The following is an 11,963-nucleotide window of genomic DNA, read 5'->3' on the forward strand; positions in this document are numbered from 1 at the left end:
AAACTAGCGGTCCGCCCCGGCTTCGCCCGTGGTACATGTTTACGTTTTCTGTACATAAGAACCATCCTCGTACTTCAAGGAATATAATAAAAAAAGAATTATCGAAATCGGTTCAGCCGTTCTCGAGTTATGCGCTTACCAATACATTTTACGATTCATTTTTATATATAAGAAGATATATTATATATGAAAAAAATGTGTTTGCGTGAATAAGGCGTGAATATCGCTAGTGGCTTTCATTGTAATCGTTATATGAAATCATTCGTTCTTTTAAATATATATGGAAAATATAAAAGCTCTTTACAAACTAAAACATTAAACACTCTGTATATTGAAATAAATTTATTATCTAGATATTCATCATGAAACTAGTAATACAAACTATTTGTATTCATATATGGTAATAGTTATGAATTTAAATTAAAGGTGACTATTCAAACCTTATCAATTAAATCTAGCAATGTTTGCTTTCAAAATTAGTTCACATTATCAAATAAACAATGAATTATTTATCTTAAGGTTTATTACTTATGAAATATTGAGTTAACGAAGTTAAAAGTACGATATTTGTAGCTTTTCTTTACAGAGTGTAGTATTGAGTAGAAGGATTTCCCAGATTTACCGATTTATTTTTATATACGGTTCTAAAACATATTTATTACCTAGTTTTATTTCTGAGCTCTAGTCTTGACACATAATATGGTGGTATGATTCCGATTTCAGAGATTGTATAAATCTGAACTATGGTGAAATAATCGTATATATTATAGAGCCTTCATCCCTTATTTAATCTGAGTAAAAACACAAACAAATATAGTTTTTGTCACTTAGCAATAATATATCTTTCATAAATAGAAGGAACTTTCAAATAATTTGAGATCAGAATTTACTATACCTACATTTTCGAACAGTGAAATCCCTCTGACAATAGTAAAATACTTAAATAACAAAAAACTATAGTTCATTTTTGTATGATAATAAATGATTAAATTCTTGAGACAATTATGAATACAGTGAAGAGGTTTCAGAGGGCAACGAACAGATAAAACAGAAATACATTGAGATCTGTTTCGATTGATATCCACTAAGCATCAAATTTAATATCTGCCTGATCGATATATCTCCCATAAATTCTAAATAATTATATTTTAGATCCAAATACATTTTACCGTCGTTTTCTTGTAATGCATTAACTTATTGTAAAAGATAATTTAAGTAATATTGTCTAACGACAAAATGTGTATAAGTAGAGTACCTACTATTGTTATTTATTTGATGATATGTAAATTTTTATTATGTTAATAAATTTATTTAAAAATATCAGCGTACTTATTAGGTTCTTTGATCATTTTAAAACTACATAATAATCGAAAATTATGGCGAGATTCATAACCATTAAAATAATATAATACATATATGTAATAACAATAGTAATTCTGATGCCAAACCATTACACATACCATAATATTATTATGTTATGTACCTACTACCTACTATTGTAAAATAACAATATCTAAAACAAAATAACAAAATCTGTTCTTTCCTTCTTCCACGCGCTTCGCAATCCGCACTAACTCATGTCGAACAAATGTCGAGGGAGTTCCAATAGTTTCCACTCGGAACACAGAACTTACTGCTTTATGGCCGTAAGTGGGGAATGCACTCGCTAATAAAGTTTATTTAGCGTATAATTTTGCGAGCGAAAATACACGATTGCTGTTAAAGCATGTAGTAAATCGCTTAATACACTATGCTTATATTTTTACAAAATTATTAATTGGGAATAAAAATTATGGAATCGTCGATAAGATTTTTATTTACCTATTCCTTAATCATAAGATATTATATTATGTATATTAAGACTACATCACCTTTATCATTAAAATAATACCACGAGACATTTTGACACATAAAATTTATTTTCATTGCATTTTATTTTAAGCTATTGCATAGCTTCTATCGCGGGCCTTGAGCGCGGGGACCGAATCGAGAAATTCCGTAACGAAAAACACCTCACGCTCCCCACTCCGACGGGCACGGAGGTGTGGCTTGAAGGAATGCTATGCAATAGCTTTACCGCGGCAGTCCCCGAGTGCCACACGTTTTTTTTTACTTTAACTTTATTTCAACCCTTTAGGCTAATTTAATGTGATTTTCATGTTTCTTTGTGTAACTTATACCTTTCACCAGACATTCAATGAGTCTTACCAAAAACGATTCTTACTTAACGTATATATTTGCATTACATTATAAGATAACACGAACCGGCACTTTCGTTCTTCAAAAGAATACACAAAATCTTCATATAACCTTTTCCTCACATTAGCTGTATCAAATGTCACTCGAGAGTAATGTACTAGTAATAGGTACGATACATTTGTATACGTCACTGTGTTAAATAAAAGCTGTCTCAGAAATATATTTATATATATAAAAGAAAGTCGTGTTAGTTACTCCACTTACTTACAAAGAAGAGGTAGTTTAGAGCCAGGAGAAGGACATAGGATACTAAATATGTACCACGGGCGAAGCCGGGGCGGACCACTATCTATATATATAAAAGGAAGTCGTGTTAGTTACTCCACTTATAACTCAAGAACGGCTGAACCGATTTAGCTGAAAATTGGCAGGGACCACTAGTACCGTATAAAACAGTGTTAAATATTGTACAGTGATCCGACATTAGTTTTCAAGCTGAATTTGCATACCTACCACATAGAGGTGTAAAATGTGATTTTATATATCATGATGTTCCATCTCAGTGTTCAATATTGATATTATATTGGAAAACCACAGTAGAGTCGTATCCCGAGTTAAAAAAAATCATGTAGCACTCGCCCCGTCACGTTGAATACGGTTTTTCTATGTAGATTACATCTACAGTTGAACCTCGATAACTTAAACCTCGATAACATAAAAACCTCTGTAACTTCAAAAAATAATGTGTTCCCTTCCCATCAGAGCCCAAAACCTCTTTAACTTAAAATACGCAACCTCTATAACTTAAATAAATAATCTCTGTATTGGCCCTCAGTAACTTCAAGAAATGTTTCCACAACCTCTATAACATAAAATTGTTTGTCAATGAGTCATTTTGAAAGAGTGTCAAAACAAAAGGTTTCGGTATTTATTGCTTGCACGTGTTTACTATGTATTGTTAACGTAAACAATACATTACCTATTGTTTGCTTTATCGAAATTCTTCAAAGCTTTGCGGCGGTTAGCTTTATGACAACGACTTACTTGCATCATAAGTTTTTGATTGTTGTCCTGGAAACATCACTTTACTTACTGTGTGATAAAACTGGCTTAAAATGAGTCCAAAAAGAAAACTAACAACCCTCACCTACGCTTATAAAATAAAAGCTATAGAAGCAGTGAAAAATGGATAGACCCTTGATAACTTAAAACCTCTATAACTTAAAATATTTTGTGTTTCCCTTGGACTTTAACTTATCAAGGTTCTACTGTATATATTGAAAAATAGGTAATTTCATACTCTAAGTATATGAACTAAACTATCCAATTAAATTAAATTATCTAGTATCAAACTAAACCACTCTCATAAGGATCTACAGCAAATGTGCTACGAAGTTCAGAAAAAAGGAAGAAAATCGATTATGAAACCCGGCTCCCACACACAAATAGATAATACTATAAATAATTATGTTACTTCAACGACCTTTTTTTACATTTTGATATAGTATCTATCTGTAAGTATCTCAACTTTTCCCATAGAAAAACGATTGAAAAGACTTCATAAAAAATAAGTGCGTAAGTACATGAGCTTGTAATAATATAAAAACGTATTAAAAATACGTGAAAGCTTTGCGAATGTTATCAAATAGTAAAACCGTTATCAGCGACCGACACGCGCTCGAAAAATCTTTCAATAACACGTATAGGACAGCATGTTTTGGTCGTAAAAACATACCATGTTTCAGTAAATATACCTTTGAAATAGCTTTTTATATAATGCTTGAAACGAGTTTATTATTTCAAGAGAACCATGAATGAAAAATATGTTTTGATATCAGCTGCACGTTGTTTTAAACAGGATAAGAATAACCTGGGATTGTATTAGTTTTAAATAACCTTATCACATCTATCTAACATTGAATTTTATGTTTTTGGTTTTAAGACATTCAAATGCTTAATAAATATTTTATAAAGAATAGAAAAAATTCAATCACGAGGCGGCACTCGAACAGATTGGATGCGGGTTCGAGTCCCGCCTCGTGAGTGATTTTTTTCTATTATTAATACTACTTGGAAATTGGAAAAGTGATCACAGGTAACTCCATCTAGATTTTGTATCAGACATGGTATAGGTAATTTGTACCAGAATTAAAATTGTGCTCCGTAATATTCTGTTCAAATTGAAAGTAAGACATTTTGGAAAAAGCTCCTATAATGTTACAGATGATGAATACTTGAGAGTTGTCACGTTGCTTCTCGGAAACATATTTCTCACCAGTAGGAGTCGATTATAATCCTGAACAATTTTCCTCTAGATTTGTCAAAAGCCCACGCAGGAATCCCTTCAAGAAGCCCTTTGGGAATACGAGCGTGATGTTATGAAATGGTTTACTAGCTACCCTTTCTATGTATCATTCTAGTTTTAAAACCGTACGTGGCAAGACTGTAAAAACTCATAGCTTATGTACTTCCTTTATATGAGTAAGTGCAGCGTTGTTGAAGCTATATTTATGTCGCGGCTTCTTTTGAGTTTAGATTAGTTTTCCTTGTAGATCCTTCTTCATTTTATCTATTTATATCGAGAAGATGGAAAACAGAGGAGGAAAGTTTTGTAGACCTTTGCTTGCAGTTAGTCGAGTTTTTCATTTTAGTATAAACCTCTGATCTGTTGAATAATAGGTGCGGATAATGTTTGATATACCTAGGTAGTTTTAGGTTGGGTATTTTTTCTTGACAATTTTGAAATTATATAATATATCATAGTATGTTTTTTTCTTTTCCTTGGTCTATCTTTCAGGTAATAACTTACAAAGCTTAGATTAAGGATTGGTCTCCGCGCGCGCGCTATCCCGCGCTAAGTTACAAAGTTTATTAGAAGGCTCATTCAAAAGCTTTTCGTTTAGTCGGTAAATAATAAAGAAAATGCAAAGCTGATGTCTATGAATTAAAATCGTATTATACCCTTACTATAATGTACAAAGGGTTGATTATTTATAACGGGTTTTCTATTGATAAATGAACTTTAATAGCTACACGTCACGTCATATCCATCAACCAATCAGGGTTAGGGATTTCAAGCGTGAAGCTGCGTGTAGAAGATAAACACTTTTCTTTGGGACTTACCCTTTGTATTTTAATAGAGAAAATATAGGGCAATAACCTTTTTGGTTGTGTTTTAATGTGTTGTGGTTTAATATAAAATAGGTATTAAAAATCATGTCTTAAAATAAACGTGAAAATGCGACGTAAAATAAAGACAACAGACCAACACTCTTTCGCATTTATATATTAGTAACAACTTACATTTTTTGTAGAATAAACTATGCTTTTTTAACACATAACCACGAAGATTTAATTTATATATGGTCAGACAAAGGAGCAAACATGTCGGCTCTTGGCAGCTGCAGCTAACCCAACATTAAGATTTACGATATGATGTAATGCCAAATTAAACTGGAATTTATGCTTCAGCTGATATATTATAGTTTAAGACTAGGAAGAGATGTTATTTAGGACCTCTCAATACTTAGTATTGGAAAGCAGGTAAATAATGGAAAGTCTAAAAATATGACGTTTTTGAGCCAGAAATCCGCATTCTCTTTTTTCGTGTAGGTACCCCGTGAAATTTCAGAACTATACATCTATCCTACGAGCTAAAATCTTTCCGTTTGAACTACATAAGGAAGGTATCTGCAAAATAACTAAATCTTTTCGAATAATATACCTCGAGACGTGCAGCAAAAGTTCAGGGGTTAAATTCCCTTCGATCCGGCCATCCAATAACTTACAGGAAATCTCTGAATATTTCAAATATAACCTACATGCGTCATATCAATTTGAGCGTTGCAAGTCAGTGAACAAGGCAATAACTATTACTATATGTGCTCGAAACATTCTGCCATTCTGAATCCCTTAAGCCGATTTAGCTTAATATAGAACTGAATATGATTCGACTTATCGCATGTTGCATAGTATTTATAAAATTGCATATCTCTTGACGTAAACATCCTAAATCCTGGTATAATCCCACACTAGGAAGCTATGGAAATTGCATTAAATTAAGCTCTATCTATTAAACTCTAGTTTATATCCTTACCAAAATGCATGAGAAAATGTATTTTGTTTGCCTTTCTTCACAACACAACGGAGCTATATTATTTGTTTTTCAAGAGGCAATTAAGAGACTAGGATCGATATAATAATGATAGGCTCCTTTTATACCTCAATCCCGTGGTAATTTCAAAGCAAAGCCGCGGGCGAACAGCTTGTGTTTTTATATTTACATTTAGGTATGCTAGTTAGATGATAAATGAAAATAAATGCCTGTTTATCTGAATATTACCGAGAATATCTGAAAACAATTTATTACGATAAATACGCGTAAAAATAAAAGAGTGAAGCCAAATAAAAATATGATATAACTTTTTATAACGAAATTACATAATCATTGACTTCAAATGAAATACGTGACTACGCATTAATGAGTATTTATATGTTATACAGACTTCATAAAAATCGTAAATGTATGTATCAACAATGTGTTTGTATGTTTCAATAGTACATAATATATTCTGTGATTTCAATAGAAATTTGGATATTTAATTGTTTTCTCAAGATTTTTCATAGATAAGCATGGGTAAAACTTTAGTTACCTTTTAAATTCAATTGTAAATGTTAAAATGTCCAAGTATTACAGCATGTACAATAAATGATATTTTAGAAGCAATTTCATAAACGCCTGTAGAAATAAAATAGCAATTGTGTCAGTCAGAGTAAAAGTACTTTGTAAATACAATATGTACACGAAAATTCGTCTTCATATCCATTTATTACTGAAATGGTTTCCATATCTTCGTTTTTATATAAATTGAAAGGCTTAAGGATAAGGTTCAAATACCTATTAGTAAATGTAATTTCTGGGAAGATTCTCAAAGGGTTGCAAAGGGTTGTAAGTAAATCTTTCATAGAAATTACTCACAAAATTAAAGTGTATGTATCGATTTCTTAAATCGGTAAAATATATATATCTAAGTATTTGTACAAATATTATTAAAATTGTCAAAAAATCCGATTTTTTTTCCTTTGGTGAATTTTTTTAACATTTGGTCCTTAAAATTTTTCAATAAAGGGAATATGTTTCTCATTTCCCGAATTTAACCTGACATTTCATATGCCTAGAGATTCATTAATTAATAGAGAAAAATAGAGCACTACCTCTCCATAATTTTAGATTATGATAAATACGAATAACATTTCTTTTCATTCAATTAAATTTTCATACAATGTTAATACTTTTTTGAATACCACCAAAATTCATAGATATTTTATCTTCTATAATGAGAGTACCTTCCTAACATAATATACCCACGAATTCATACGAAACTTTCAAGTGTGCTTTCGAGCATAATATATTTACCTACTGAGATCGCAATTTTGGCGGTATTTCGAAATTATTACTCGACTTCATGTCACTGTGTCAACTGTCAACATGAGATTTTATTACCATAAGTTATAAATATAATTCTCAGTCTAAAATAAAGGAACATACGTAAATCATTTTCATCAATCTATTACAATTCTATTTAATATAGTGCAATAAATAAGATAGATAATTATTAAATGTTCTGTAATAAAAATGTACTTAAATTGTATGAATAGGTAATTAATTTAAGGAGATGTAGGGCTATAAACGTGGCCTGTAACTGTAAGAGCAAAACCATGGGTAGAAACCTAGTATTTTTAGAGCTAGCGCGCAAGAGCAATTTTTGTCTCCGCAACTATTTTGTCTCACCCATCAACTCTATGGGCTTGTAAGAAAGTGCGCGCATGATGGGAGAGACAAAATAGTTGCGGAGACAAAAGTTGCTCTTGCGCGCTAGCTCTTAGTATGTTTAACCCATAATTGAGCCCCGAACGGCCCGATCGGTCCACGACACAATAGATTTTCTATTGTGTCTGTGATTCCGGGGCCTGAGTTATTAAACACGCTACTATTAAACAACTTGATAAATCGCTGGCAACCAATGCTGGCAACCAGTATCAAAAAAAAGAAAATATTCAATACGACGAAGGTTTTAAGAGTGAATAGAAGAGTTAGGATATATGAATTATGAACCTCTTAATTTATATTAGAACCTCAATGACAAGGAGAAATGAAATATCTCCTGAAAGCAGCTAAGTTGGCTAAGTGCATTTTAGATTATTAGTGAAGATGCTGTCGGGTCAGGGATTAAGCTTATGATTGGATATATCGAAACTTAGATCAAAGGGTTTCAAACTGTATTTACTTGACATAATATCATTATATTGTCATGTGATTTTTTACGTATGCAATATTTTCAATACATCTTAAAATTGTGAGTACGTACATCTTTTAATATATATAAATCTCGTGTCACAATGTTTGTCCTCAATGGACTCCTAAACCACTTAACCGATTATAATAAAATTCGCACACCATGTGCAGTTCGATCCAACTTGAGATAGGATAGTTTAAACATGTAGGTACCACGGGCGAAGTCGGGGTGGACCGCTACTTAGTAAATAATAAATATGTAACTCCAACATAACATAGTTCACCGCTATTTTTTACACCCATGACCGAGTAATAGTATAAAATACAAATGCCATGACAACAATAAATTAATTTATTTATTCAATCTGAAACGTGGAAATTCGTTTTATTTTTCAATACACAATCCTTTTGATGTACACTTTCGATTTACATGTGCAATGTAATGTTACATTACTCAAGTATTAACTAATCAAATTCATACGACACGCCTTTGTCTTGTAAGGGTTGAAATTAGAGATAAATACGAGGCAATTAATTGTGTTTAAATATATTCCACATAATATTATAATGTACTTGAGTTGGAATGATGAATGGAATCCACGACCTACTTAATTGGTTTTATCCTCCTAATTTTAGTACAGTAGGATAAATTAAAATCGAATTATATTTATTTATAATATAACGTTTCAATAATCAATACTTATTATACAAGCAGTCTGATAAGAAAATAAAGAAATTATAGGAAAGAAAATCTTTTGTAAAAACTATGTGTAGCTTGAAAGCTTAGTTTGAAAGAATTAAAATTGCGGTTGAAATCACATTACATCGCAGTTACTTAATTTTATAATGTTCTATAGAATGCATCACTTTCTGTAGGTACTTGAAATTATTCTGGAGCCGTGTATTTAAGCCCACAGATAATATAAAATTGTAATAATAAAATGCCTAGTTCGTAAATAAATAGGATCTTTTCATACCTATAATATTTATATAAATTAAATATTTATATAGTTTGTTTCTGAATTTAAATGGAAAAAAGCAGAGTAAAATCTTATATTACTTATAATTAATTATCCTAATTTTTGATGAAGAACCAAATAGACTTGTATCATTTCCACAGATTTTACTGTAAAGAAGCTGTTATGTCACTTGCCAATGTCAAAAACATAAAAGCGCGCTTCTTCGTAATTCGTATTTGTTTTTTTTCTGCGAAGTAAAGTAAACAAAATAAAAAAAATGTGTTGTTGAAAATCAAATAATTTTTATTAATCCTAAAATAATAAAGTGAAATGACAAAGGGTCGACAATATCAATACAGCTACACTCAACTCAATACTGAAACCGGGTAAGTTATTAATTTAGTTTTACATATTATTTATGTTTTGGTACATAGGTACACATAAAAGTAAACGATTTGATAAAATTTATCTTCTTTATTTAAGTTTAATATATTATTTTGGATTCATTAGGTACCTATTTTTATCTCAATTTTTGTATATGATTGAAGACTTATTTCATGTATAATCATAGCATTCATTATATGTATTATTAAGCATTCAATCACTCTAAAAGGACATACATATTATTCAATAAAATTAAATATGACGTATTCCTTTGCCATAGCAATAAGTCTAAGAAAAAATACACAATATGCCTGTAGTTGTGATGAAAATTACTTCTTATTGGAATTAAGAGTAGAGTTTATTAGAGTTAGTAATTGCAATACAAATAATTATTTAACCATACAATGTAATATTATTGTTGAAAAGTTACACCTTCTGTTATACTTTAATAGTCACTTTAACCATCAGGTTTTAATTACTTAGATTTTAAAGAAATTCAAACATAATGTATGTGTACCGTTCATTTTCCCGTCCGACTAGGGCCCTTCCGGCCTCCTCCACTCAAGCGACAGCTCAAGCCGAGGTTCGAGATCCCCGTGGCGGGGGGACGCCCGCCCGCATGTCACTGCCACCGTGAACCTTCAGTTCACCCACGCGTCCGCGTTAAAATGTAGTAGCCCTTCTGGTTAACATTGAGGAACACCACACAAAAAAAAAGTTCATTTTTTTTTATACCTAAAGAGTTGATTATTTTGTTCTTATTAGTGTTTAGTATGAAAGTACTAGTAGTATACTATACGGACAAAACTGTGGGCCAGAAGTTTTCACAATTACAGCGCTATGCTTGAATATGGGCCTACTTTTTTAAACTAGCTTTTTTAAATAATGTCTACCCGGTCAAATACTTCATTATTATATAATACTTCATATTTAGATATAATTTATTTGACATTTTGATGATGTTTCATTTGATTATTATTAATAAATTTAGAAATTAAAGTTTTTAACATGATTTATTTATTATTTTATTATTCCGATGTTTCACACACTTTGCAGCGAGCATGGTCACAAGGAGATTGAGATGTTATATGTCTTAACGGCCATTCAAAAATATATCGTTCATCATCGTTCATACCTTCCCTGGACTATGATACACATTTCAAAACCAAAATCAGATAAATTGGCTCAACCAATCTCGAGATTTAGCGTGACTAACGAACAGTAAATGATTTTTATACATTTTATGAAATTTTCTAAGTTCATTATCTAGCATTATTACCATTACAAGACCTATATAACTGTGCCTATAACGTCACGCTATCGCCCGGCGCCTACATCATTGATCCTTCGATACAGACGTCATAAAATTCGAGTGGGCGATATTTAACCAATATCACAGAATACATAATAGTAGCTAAACGCTACAGAACGGACACTCTCCGCCTCCCGCCAAAATTAAACTTTCCTCACCCCCGCGCGATCAGACATAAAATGGGCCATATTTTTCTGCAAGGACGATACGCAACGAAGATTGACAACATTAATCAAATTGACTTAAAGTAATTTTATTATTTCGGATTTGTGATTATCGTTTTTCGTAGAAAATGGTTAGATATTGTGCTGTTTACGGATGTATTTCATCAGAAAAACGCGAATTTTTTTTTACGCTAGTCACAAATGTGCCAACCATAAAGCGTTAACACACACATTTGCAGTCTCTACAGTGTGACTGTCAAAACGATAATTTTGTATGGAGTGTCCGGGGTGTGCCAATATATTCTCAGTAATGCTAGTGGGAGTTCACTGTTATCTGTGAAACTAATAGAACCGTTAGGTATTTCGATTATTTTTTTTATCAAAGTTGTCATGATCGCGAATATATTTTGGTGTTACAGAATAATAGATTTTAATCATTTGCGATCGTCGCGGTCGACGCGCGTCGGTACCAACTAGAGTTGAGGAAAATTTTAATTTTTCGTTTGTATGCGGTATTTTTTTAGACTTTGGTATAGTGGTTATATCTGGGCGTTCATTGGAAAGGGTTCGATTCGGGTTAGCTGATTTCTTATTCTGATAGAGTTATGAGTGGTTACTTAAACTTGCTTGTTGTTAAAGTTTGTTAAGGT

Source organism: Colias eurytheme, chromosome 11 (assembly GCF_061535395.1).
Source record: "Colias eurytheme isolate Ceu_HAF_F1 chromosome 11, ilColEury1 Martin Lab GWU primary, whole genome shotgun sequence".
Taxonomy (NCBI): Eukaryota; Metazoa; Arthropoda; class Insecta; order Lepidoptera; family Pieridae; genus Colias; species Colias eurytheme.